Source organism: Cricetulus griseus, chromosome 3, assembly GCF_003668045.3.
Source record: "Cricetulus griseus strain 17A/GY chromosome 3, alternate assembly CriGri-PICRH-1.0, whole genome shotgun sequence".
NCBI classification, from domain to species: Eukaryota; Metazoa; Chordata; class Mammalia; order Rodentia; family Cricetidae; genus Cricetulus; species Cricetulus griseus.
In genome coordinates, this window is record NC_048596.1 from 20,532,623 (window position 1) to 20,544,606 (window position 11,984).

Below are 11,984 nucleotides of genomic sequence, written 5' to 3' on the forward strand. Positions count from 1 at the left end.
AGCACTTCCAACCCTTTGCTGGTCAACACCACTGTCAGCCAGACACTCACACAATACAACAGAGAAGAGCCTCGGCCTCCTGAACAACTCACTGAAACCACAGAACCAATAAACAGTCACAACTAAGGAAAGGCTGAGTCAGGGCTTGAGGTCAGGTTTGTCTTCAAATTCTATATACTCTTGGGGCCAGTGAGATGGCTCAGTGAGTAAAAACACTTGCCTCCTTTCCTGAAAACTCGAATCACCTCTTAGCACCCAATTCACTGAAAAGTGAAACTGACTGTCACAAGTTGTCCTTGATCTACACACACATACACACACACGCACGCACGCACGCACACACACACACACACACTATAAGAAAAATTTCAAAATTAAAAATATATGCTCTTGCCAGATATGGTGGTGCACACCTTTTTAATGCCAGCACTGGAGAGACACAGGAAGACAGATCTCTAAGTTTAAGGACAGCCTGGTCTACAGAGTCAGTTCCAGGACAGCCAGGTCTACACAGAGAAGCCCTGTTTCAGAAAACCAAATATATATGTATATACCACTTCTCTCTCTCCCCACCCCTCACCAAGCAGCCTCCTTCTGTCATGCTTTGCCCATTGTGGTGGTTTGAATAAAAATGCCCTCCATTGGCCCATAGGAGTGGAACTGTTAGGAGGTGTAGCCTCCTAATAGGTGTGGCATTGTTGGAGGAAGTGTGTACTGGGTGTGGGCTTCGAGGCCTCAAATGTTCAAGCCTGGCCAGAGTGTCAGAGTCTCTTCCTGCTGCCTGTGGATCCAGATGTAGAACTCTCAGCTGCTTCTCCAGCACCATGTCTCCCTGAGTGCTGCCATGCTTCCCGCCATCACAGTAATAGACTAAACCTCTGAACCAGCTCCAATGAAATGTTTTCTTTTCTAAGAGTTGTTGTGGTCATGGTGTCTCTTCGCAGCAACAAAACCCTAACTAAGACACCCAGTAATAAATCTGGGCTCTTCTCATCCATTCTGCCACAGTATTTGGTCATTTTGGGGTCTTTGAGAAAGGGTTTCTCTGTATAGCTTTGGCTGTCCTGGAGCTCACTCTGTAGACCAGGCTGTCCTTGAACTCACTGAGATCCTCCTGCCTCTGCCTCCCTGAGAGCTGGGATTAGAGGCATGTGCCACCACTGACCAGCTGCATTTGGGACTCTTGCTGCTTACAGGAGCATATGAGCCCAGCTGAAGGAGAGTGATTGACAGCTGCCTTCCAGCATCTGCGAAACTGTTTATCTCAGGAAGGTGAAATCAGAAATGACAGAGCTACAGTGTAACAGACTTCAGCTTCCTCCAAGTAAGAGCTTCTGAGTAACTACAACCGTCAAAAGTACAGTGTGAGCTCATTGTGTGGTAATATAGTAGAGACCACTACGGTGTTCAAGCCGCTGCTAAGCAACTGTCCACTGAAACGTCACAGAAGGGACATAATCATCGGGAGGGACCTTTCATGCATCTCTGAGACTGGTGCTAGGTTTGCTTCATAGAGAACAATAAGTGGACACAGGTGTCCTCTTGGGCAGTCTGTCAGATGTTTGGTTTGGGATAGCCATGTGATGGAATTAGTCTTGGCTCTAACTGCATGGACAAAGCACAGAACTCCAGCCAGGGCATGGGGTGGTGTCATCCCTGTAGTAAAGGAGGACCACAGAAGTAGCAGCAGGGATAGACAATAGCACAAGGATGCAGCCAGGGATGCATAAGATTCCATCTGCATGGCTGGGAAGCTGAGACCTTGAGCCCTCCTGACTTCTGCATCTGTAAAGTAAGAATGAGATAGCCTGTCCCACCCCCTTACAGAGGAGAACCTTACATAAGAGCCAGTAGTAACTTCTGCTTTGTTCAGAGGATCATCCCAGCTCAACCTAAAATCAGGTCTATAGTTTATGAAATCATTAAATTATCAATGTATCATATCGACCAGGTTAACTGTTGTCCCACCCCAGAGTGAGATGAATTACTTTAGTGTCCTTTTTCTGATTCCCAACTCCAAGCTTTCCAATGCCCACCACAACAAAACCAATCCACTATGCTAAATCCTCTCCTCTGACATGCACACTGTATGAAACACCTAACTGAATCTTTAACACAATGTCCAATGAGAGCGCAAGTGCAGACAGGATTATCCAACCATTGGAGACATACTCCACCTCAAAGATGTGCATACCAGGTAGTTTATCATGACCTGATATGGGCAAATAAGGCTTAGAAGCAGCAAGAGTGTGTGGTGATTTATTGTTCATGATTTGTTAAAGCCACTGGAGATCAAAATAGCAAAGCAGCCATACTAGTTAGCCATAGTAGCCACGCACACATCTTTAATCCTAGGACTCAGAATTAAGAGGTAAACAGATCTTTGTAAATTCAAGGCCACAATGACTACACGAAATCGATTCAGTCCTAAAAGAAACAGCTCACACAAAGGTGATGTCAGCACCTGGGATCACATGCCTTTTAATTCCAGCACTAGGGAGGTGGAGACAGGAGGATAAGACTGGGCAGAGAAAGGAATAAAAGGAAGGAGGAGACAGGAACTGAGAGCTTTTGCCTTTGAGGATTCTTGGAGACAGGGTTGCCATTTCAGCTGGGTAGAGGTAAGATCTACTGGCTTGGCTGCTTTGCTTCTCTGATCTTCAGCTTGAAGCTTGAACCCCAATATTTGTCTCTGTTTTTTTTTTTATGTTACAAGAGTGTCTACTAGAGGACTGGTGGATAAAGTGTGACAGAGCACTCTCAGCCAACTAGGTCATGCCATATGCTAGTAAGCAGCATGTGCGAATGACCACAATCTAACAATTGTAAAACCAGCTCACAACGTGAGCTTCTTGCAGAGAATAGCTCAGAGGCACAGGGCAAGCCTCACATTGGAACAGTGAGTGAATCCACAGCTCCTTGGGTTTAGGCAGAATTTTTGGCTTTGTTTTCATGCATTTCTCTTCTACAGATTCATTTCTTCTTTACCCTCCTCCTTTCCTTCCTTCTTTTTGTCTTTGAGATAGAGTCTCACATTCTGCCCAGGCTGGTCTGACTCAGCAGCTCACAGGGCCCTTCTCAACTCCACCTAACTGGGAGTGGCAACTTGAATGACACCATGCCTGACTGTTAAGCCAATAGATTCCTACAATAAACAGGAATTGTATTCTAACCACAACAATACCTAGTTTTTAATAATTAACTCGTGTTTACACCATGTTTGCTTGGTGACTCGAAGGCAATGAGATGGTTACAAGTGAAGGTGGACATGGCACTTACATTTCATATGAAGTCCTACCTGAGTGTCAAGGGATATTCTACTCATGTGGGCTTCTTCTGCCGAAGAAGGCAGGGGCTAAAGTTAGAATTGCTTAGGAATTTCACCTGACCAACTCAGGGGAGAAAATATGGGGTCTCTATTTCCATTTTTCTGACTCACCGGTTCCTCCACAATGGCATTGTGTGGTCTGAAGCCTTTGTATTATGAGTTGAAAATGGTTTGTGCCCTCAAGCTTATAAGGAAACCTTATCGCCATCGTTGGGAGGATTGTTGGGAGGTGGTCTGTGAAGGGGCCACTAGGTGTAAGGAGGGAGTAGTGCCTTTGTCATTGGTTGGATGGGGTTACCATGATATTGTGGGTTGTTAAAAAGTGAAGCCACCCATGGGGCTGGAGAGATGGCTCATGGTTAAGAGCTCTTGTTACTCTTGCAGAGGACCTGGGTTCCAGTCCCAGCACCACATGGTGGCTCACAACTATCTGTAACTCCAGTTCCTGAGGATCAAATGTCCTCTTCTGACCCCCATGGACACTGTATGCATGTGGTACACAGACATACACGCAGGTAAATCACCCAGACACACAAAATAATTAACATCTTTTTTTAAAGTGAAGCTGCTCTCCACAATTCACCCCTGCCACATGCCCCTACTTGCCTCTCTGTTTTCCATAATGAGAAGGAGAATGAAACCCAGTTCCATGCTCTTTGACGTCCCAGCCTTCAGAACCATTAGCCAAGATATGCCGTTCTTATAAATTACGCAGCTTCAGACAATTTGCTATAACAACTGAAGATAGATACATAGTCACAGCTTAGTGGAGGGAGGTGGAGAGCTCCTCAGAATCCCTCTAAAATGGGCCTGGGGACCTGGAAGCATGATGGCTATTTCAGGAATTAATTGAACTCTGATCATGAAGTGCCTTGAGAATCGTGAAACATGGATCTGGGGAGATAACTCAGTCAAGTGCTGCCACCCAAGCTTGAAGAACTGATTTGATCCATGGAATTCGTAATAAAAGCTGGATGTGATGGCACGGTCTTGCAGTCCCAGTGCTGGGGAGGCAGATGCCTAGGGCTTGTCAAGCAGCCAGCTTCATCTAATTGGGGAACCCCAGGTCACAATGAGACACCCTGTGTCAAAAACAAGGTGGATGGCATTCTAGGTTATCCTCTAACCTTTAGACACAGACATGCATAGCTGTGAGTGTCTATACAGAGAGAGAGAGAGAGAGAGAGAGAGAGAGAGAGAGAGAGAGAGAGTATAAAAACACTGCACAAAAGTCAGTTGTCTTGCTATCCCTGTTGGCAGACTTGTTAATGTCAGGAGTTAATTTAGTCCTTCTATACCACCTAATTGCACCAGGTGTTAAATGGCTCATTGGTCCAGTCAGTTGGTCAATAACTTCCAAATCCTTTGTGTTGGCTAAACAAATCAAAGTCTATTTTTCCTTCATGCTACTTGGTGGATGTTTATTCTCTGCTAATGGAGGCTTGACATGTTTGTACTTGCAACATCTGGACCATCTCAGGCCACTGCTGCAGCTGGAAAGAGATCATAGAGGGGTTGTCTTGTACCCACACTCAAATGCTTTGTCTCAGGAGGGATGCACATTGCTGTTGTTCATCACCCAAGATTCCACCTCTCTACAGCAGAAGCAGAAAATGCAGGAGAACATGTGGGCTGTGGGGAAACACATGATCCTGACATGTCAGGATCATGCCCTGGCTAATGTCAAGGGGATGACAGTGAATGTACTCCAAGCCAGGGAAGAGAATAGGGAGGGTCCAGAACCATGCTCCTCCCCCCCAGAGGAGCACCCCACTGCTGTGCTCCAGCCACTCCCAGGCTGATATGGACAAGCAAGGAGGTCTGGTCTCCCAGAACTATGTCCACACCAACTTCCAGACATGATCTGGAGGGAGCATCAAGAACAAAGTGATAGAGGGCTCTCTTGGGTTTGGCCAGGGGCATTTCCTGCTCCCATCATCTCTACTTCCTTGACCATAACAGTCCTGTATGTACAAAATGTAAATGAGACAGACTGCCCTTTCTATCAAAGGGTTAAATGAGACAAAGAGTGGTCCATCTTTTGAGAAATTACCAAAGACATCATCTGACAAAAATCACCCCTCCCAGCATTTTCCTGAGGTAAAATATGCGCATGAGGTGGCATTCTGATCTCAGTAGTGACCCTTTGCCTGTCAGCTGCACTGCTGTCAGCCAGCTGTGCAAGGATGTGAGGCCAAGCTTTGGGCACTCAGAATGAGGCACGGGACCCCTTTGCATTAAGAAGCAGGGCTCTCACTGACTGTGTGTGCTTGCTGGATTTAGAAGGGTTGTCACCCTTCTGCAGAAGTAAAACTTTTTGCCTTGCCAAAAACCTTTGCATTATGTGGGCATTTTCTTGGAACCTCAGGCCCATTTCTGATACCGTGCTGCCATGATCTAATTATCCATGCACTTTCCAATGGCCGTAAGTCCTGTGTGTTCTTAGCTGAATCCTCAGCACTTAGCACAGTGGTTGGCAAGGCAGGAGCCACCCGCTGTTCACAAGAACAGCTTAGATTCCAAACATAAGTTGAGGTGATGAAGCTTTCACACCGGGCAGCTGTCAATCTCCTGCCACAGCTGCCCTTCTTTAACCCCTACAAGCACAACTCAGTGTCTTTTATGATCAAGAGGCTTAAAGAGCCAGGCCACTCAAACGCAACACCCAGCATTGTGAGCTATATGCTCATTGGTGTGTTACCAGACTTTTCTGTGTCTCACTTCCCTTATCTGCACAATGGAGTTCTAGTGGCTTCTGCCTTGTGAGTGTGTACGAAGACTAAATAAAGACTAGAGTGTTGCCAAGCAATGCTTGCTCACAACAGTGCTGTTACCTAAAAGACCGTGACTTCTCTTTGTCCTCCACTTCACTTCCCTGTGTCCCACACACTTCGCCCACATTTCTGCCAATGCCCATGGCACTTTCTGTAGCTCGGATCTTTCCAAAAGTGGAGTTGAAGCCACTCAGGACGAACACAGGATCCTAGGGAGGGTGGAGAGGTCTGCAAGGATCTCAGGGGATGTTCCAAGCCAAACAAAACAGTCTACAGTGCAGGGTATGGTGGCACACACTTGTAATCCCAGCAACTGGGAAATGGGCAAGAGCTTGGGGCCCATTTAGTGAGACCCTGTTGATGATGATGCGTCTGTACTGAGTTAAGTTGGGTAGCATACAGGCTAGCTCTATGTAGCGTGTATTAAAACATCAAACACTCCATGAAGCCCTGAACTAAAGAAACCTGCTTGGTTTGTTGAGCTTGGAGCATGCCCAATTGGCTCCTATTCTGTTTGCTGTCTTTCAGGATACTTAGACAAACTACTGGATGTAACCAGGAGTACCAGTGACCCTGGACTCAGACAGGCTTGAGGCACCTGACACTTTTCAGGTGTGTCTGCCTGTGCAATTTCTATCACTGGTAGAATTCTCAGCTTCCAACTTGGAAAATGACAATCAGGGTGCCAACCTCCATAGCCTCATAAGATAAAAGCTTCTTCTGCCTGCCTGACCCATGTGGGTGCCGCTAACTGGCTAACTGTTCTTCCTGTCTTCCCACCCTGCCACTCCAAGGTGCTACCTGGCATGACTGATGCCCCTGTTTGGATATGGCATGACAGGTATGAGGAAACAAAGGGCACATCTGGCCACTGGCCACCATCCTGCCATTCCCATGCAGTTGCTTCTCTTCCAGGTTTAATATTGATCCCATGCCTGTAACTCCAGTCCACCCTCCTCTCCCTGGTGACCCCCATGACCATTCTTAGAGCCCTCGACTGAGGCAGGAAAGAGGTTGGCAAGCTGCGGCTTCCCCCTGGATGGACAAGCACATCTCCCCTCATCAACAAACACTATTTTTACTCTGAGTCCAGTAGCTCTTTGCACACACCGTAGGAGTCAGTTTAGAAGAGGAGACGTCTGTTTCCGGCAGTTTTATTTTCTTTTATATCGAACACCTCACATCTCTTTATTTCAAGCTGCCCATCTGGGAACTTTGCCATCCAACTGTAGGCAAGGTCTGGTTTGGGTTTGGTTCTTTGCTGAGCGAGTGCCAGCTTCCTCTGTGGCCTGCCAGCTGTTTTTGGCTCGTCACAGCAGGTGTCTTCTGGAGAGCAGAACTGCCCCACTGGGAAAAGCTGTAGAGTTTCTCAAAGGACAAAAATCTCAGGAATCTTGCTTCTTGTCATTGAGAAGCCATCCACAGCGATACATGTTTTCTGAGTGCCTAAATACAAGAAAATTCTGTGTTTTATCCTTACCCACTAAGTGAGAAATGACAGAACAATGGAATAGCAGTGCTGGGGGCTTCTAATGTTTTCTTTATTATTTTTTTAGATTTCTCTTATTTTGTGTGTATGAGTGCTTTGCCTGGATGTATGTCTGTTCATCACATGTATGCATAGTGCCTAAGGAAGTTGTAAGCTTTGTGGGTGCTGAGAATCCAATTCAAGTCCTTTGCAAGAACAAGTGTTCTTAGCCACTAAGTCAACACTAATTTTCATTTAACCATATTTATTAAACTCCAGAGAAACACAAAATGAGCAGGTTACAGCCTGAGCATCCCCCCCTGGGTGTGAGGAGAGACAGGTATTTGCCTACAGAGAAAGTCTAAATAGGAGAGTTGGGGTTTGGTTTGCAAAGACTTGGGAGCTGTTGGATGTGTCAGAGCAGAGGCAGACACAAATATGGTGCATCATGAAAACCACTCAGGGAGGGATGAACCAGGCAAGAGAGGGGGAAGAAATAAGAGATAATAGATGTGAAGTTGGGCTGGGTCAAAGAAATGGGAACAGTCTCAAGTGGAATGACAGCCCCAGATCACAGGCTAAGCTGATTGTTTGTCCCTGTCTGGCAGGAGGGGCTGTCAGTCAGTGATGGCCCCTGGGTGCCTGGAGAGTCCTCTAGCCTCTAGCCATGCTGTCACTGGCTTCTTTCACATTAGTAGCTCAGCCTATTCCCCTTCTCTCTGTCTTTCCTTTCTTTTTTCTTTCTTTCTGTCATTCCACACCCCGAAGACAGTGTTTCTCTTCATAGTCTTACTGTGTAGACCAGGCTTGTCCAACTCACAGAGATCCACCTGGCTCTGCCTCCTCAGTGCTGGAATTAAAGGTGTGCACCACCACCTGGCTTGTTTTTCTTTTGGTGGCAGCGTTTCTTATAGCCTAGCTACATGGCCTCAAACTATGTGGCCGGGGATGACTCATCTTTCCACTTCTACCTCTTGAGTGCTGGAGTTACAAACGTGAGCCTGGGTGCCTGGCTTGAATCTCCTTGTCTTGAGTTTCAGGACTAATACATTCCATTTACAAACCTTTCTAAAATCCTAAGACAGAGTTATTCATCACTGCTCCCCATGCTGTCCCAAATCTTTTCCATCCTCTGCCTTGCTCAGTAAACTCCTGAGACAACCATCTAAACATCTTGTCCCTCTGGATTGGAGATAAGACACGAGCACAGGGTCAGAGAGGCAGCAGATACGGCAGGTGAGCAATACAATAGCTCACTAAGCTCTTGAACACTCAGCTGCTGGTGCTCAATGGTTGTAGGGATGGTTCACTTTAGCACACATTTCAACATTTGTCCTGACCTTCAGATATCCCTGGAGGTAAGCACACTGGCCGGCAGGATCTTCGGGAATGCAGACCCAGACCCATGACTTCAGCTAGACACTATTGTCAATGGGCAGAAGAGAGCCGATGGAAGCTGAGAGTCCAGCCATAAAGTCAATCAACTTCCTGTTGGGTGCCTTCCAGGATCCTAGAGTTCTCCCAGGCTCTAGACATGCAGACTGAAAAACACGGCCAGTCCCTGACCTCTTGGAGCTTAGAGGCTGTTAGAAGAAAACAGACAGTATGTAAAGTTATTAAATCTGCTAGAACTGACTGGTGTAAGGGAAGGAGTAAGGGGGACACAGGCTTTACTGAGAAGGCAACATTTAAGCAAAGGTCTGAGAAACAAAGAACAATAGGAACCAATGGAGAAACTCATTGGGCCAAGAAGCCGAGTCAGGAAGGTGCCATTTCAAAAGTGAATTCTGTGATCTTCAGACAATTAATTGAAAGACAAAATAGAATTGTTAACCAAAATAGTAAGAATGTGTAGAATTAAACTAAACTTGGTATGCATTCGGTTTTCATGCTTTGGAGAGATCTGTTAAATAGCTTGGTTATTCTTTCCTGGGTTTTATATGGGCCTAAGGCTATGGGAGTAATTGTGCTTTAGGGTTTGAGCCGTCTTAGGCTTGAGTGCAATGGCTAGCAAACAGAAACTGTTGATAAACTACAGATCCCCTGATCAGGCCCAGCCCCTTAGCCAGGGACCTTCCTCTCTCCAGTATAGACAGGGATCAGCAAGCCACTCACCCTCTGTAGAGCATGCTGACAAAGGCTGCCCAGCTCTTCAGGCAGGAGGCTGGTGGCTCCGAGAGAAAACCTCCATACCTCAAGTCAGGACTTTCCTTGGGGGAAACACACATCAATTATTGGTCAATGGTCAGGGAAGGTTGTTGCCATGGGTGACAGCTCTGAATCATCACTGTCACTGAGTTCCAGCTCATGGGCAGCTGCTTGTCTGTGTCTATCGCAGTTCCGCCTGACCCGTCTTCTCCCACTGCCCTTGGTACCACAGACATCCCTCATCGCAAATGCTGCAGACTTCCTCAAAGAGTATACCTTTAAGATGCGCTTGAATTGCCGCTGCCCCTTACCCCCACCATTCTATAAACAGACAAATGGAGTTTATCTCTCCATTAGAGTGCAGCCTTCATATGCCTTGGAGGTCTGGGCAACCTACACATACATGAGTCCTTAATTACACACCGAAGGAGGCCATTTCTGTTTCTGTCCACAGAGACTCACAGCAACTTTATCAGCTCCTGGCACAGGTGCAGAAGGCCAGAGAGCTCAGCCTACAAGCAGCCTTTGTGCCTAGCCATTTCTTCTCTAAGGCTGCTTTTGCTGGTGATGCAGTCACCCCCCCCCCATTCCTCTCCAGGAAATGCAAGTCTTTCATCAGCACCTGGGAGGAAAAGGGCGTTCAACGGCCCTGTAGACACAGTCTGCATGTGTGATGCCAAGCTCAGTCCTTAGCAACCTCGAGGCTTTATTTTGAATGTTTAAGTGTTTCTCAAAAAGAGAAATTCATGGGAGGGGGGGGCAACATGGAGAATCATTTTAGATGCAATAGCCATTTTCAAAATACAGACTTATCAATAAGGCTTTCCTTTCTAAAATTTAAATAAAAGTAAAATTCGACATTGGAAAGTTTTAGAGACAATAGTTCAGCTCACATCATGTGCCAAATATCATGTCTATAATTAATGAATATTTTTATATATACACAGACTAACTATATGCTGTTGTAGGTGCAAGGAGGGCAGCTCCTTTCAAACCCATTTTGGGGCAACGGGTTGCTTCATGGCAGACGAAGCGAGCTGTCATACTGGTGGCCAGCTGACACTCTGCTGGAAAAGGTAGAAGAAGGACCGGGAAGATGGCTTAGTGGGAAAGAGCGCTTCCCTAGCAAGCATGAGGACCTGAGCTTGGATTCCCAGGGCCCTTGTAAAGAGCCAGGTGTGGCTACTCATACCTGTAACCCCAGCGTGTGGAGGGTGCAGACACAATGGCTGCTGCACTGTGTTGGCCAGCCAGTCTAGACAAAATGGTGAGATGCAGGCTCAGTGAGAGACCCTGTCTCAAGGGAACAAAGTAGAGTGTGATAGGGAGAAACACTATAGACCCTCCTCCAGCCTCTATGTCTGCACACATGGGCACGTGAACTCACACATACACAATGAGCACAAATAATAAAACCAAATCATTATCAACACAGTATTTGTAAAGACAGGGGAATCCAGAAAACAACTTCCACTGAAGGAAGAGGCTTACCTCATATAGCTTGGGAAGCTGGGGGAGGGAAAAGCGAAACCCCACAGCTTTGATTAGACAATTAGGTGAATTGCATTGGCTGTAGCCCCCCAGGGTCATCAGGCCATCTCCTAAGTCCTGGCACCTCTCATTGTCTGGAGGCTGGGAAGTCCTGGAGTAAGGAGCCAGGAGATCATCCCTGGGGGGAGGGTGGTCAGCTCTTTGTTTTCAGGTAGCCCCTTCCCACTAGGTTCACCTTAGAGATTCCTCATGAGAGAAAGATTCTCTCTCTCTCTCTCTCTCTCTCTCTCTCTCTCTCTCTCTCTGGATCTCTCTTTGTGTGTGTGTGTGTGTGTGTGTGTGTGTGTGTGTGTGTGTGTGTGTGTGTGTAACAGCATATGTGGAGGGCATAGAACATTGAGCCAGGTTTCTCATTCCACCTTTACATTGCTTCCAGGGATTGAACACAGGTCTCCAGGCCTGATCCATGTCAATCAACCAGCCCTACTCTATTAGGACACTAATCTCATTCCTTAGGGCCTTCACACTGGGGATTAGATCTTTTTTGTGTGAAACTCTGGTCAAGGCAACACACACACACACACACACACACACACATACACACACACACACACACACACACACACACACATTGTTTGCTTGTTAAATTCATATGTTGTCACATTAAACATGTATTTCTTATGCAGACCTTTGTTCATAACCCTGGCTACATAATAAATGTACCCAAGTTTCTAACGTGGCCACTCCCAGTTGCAGAATAGAGGAATTAAATCTG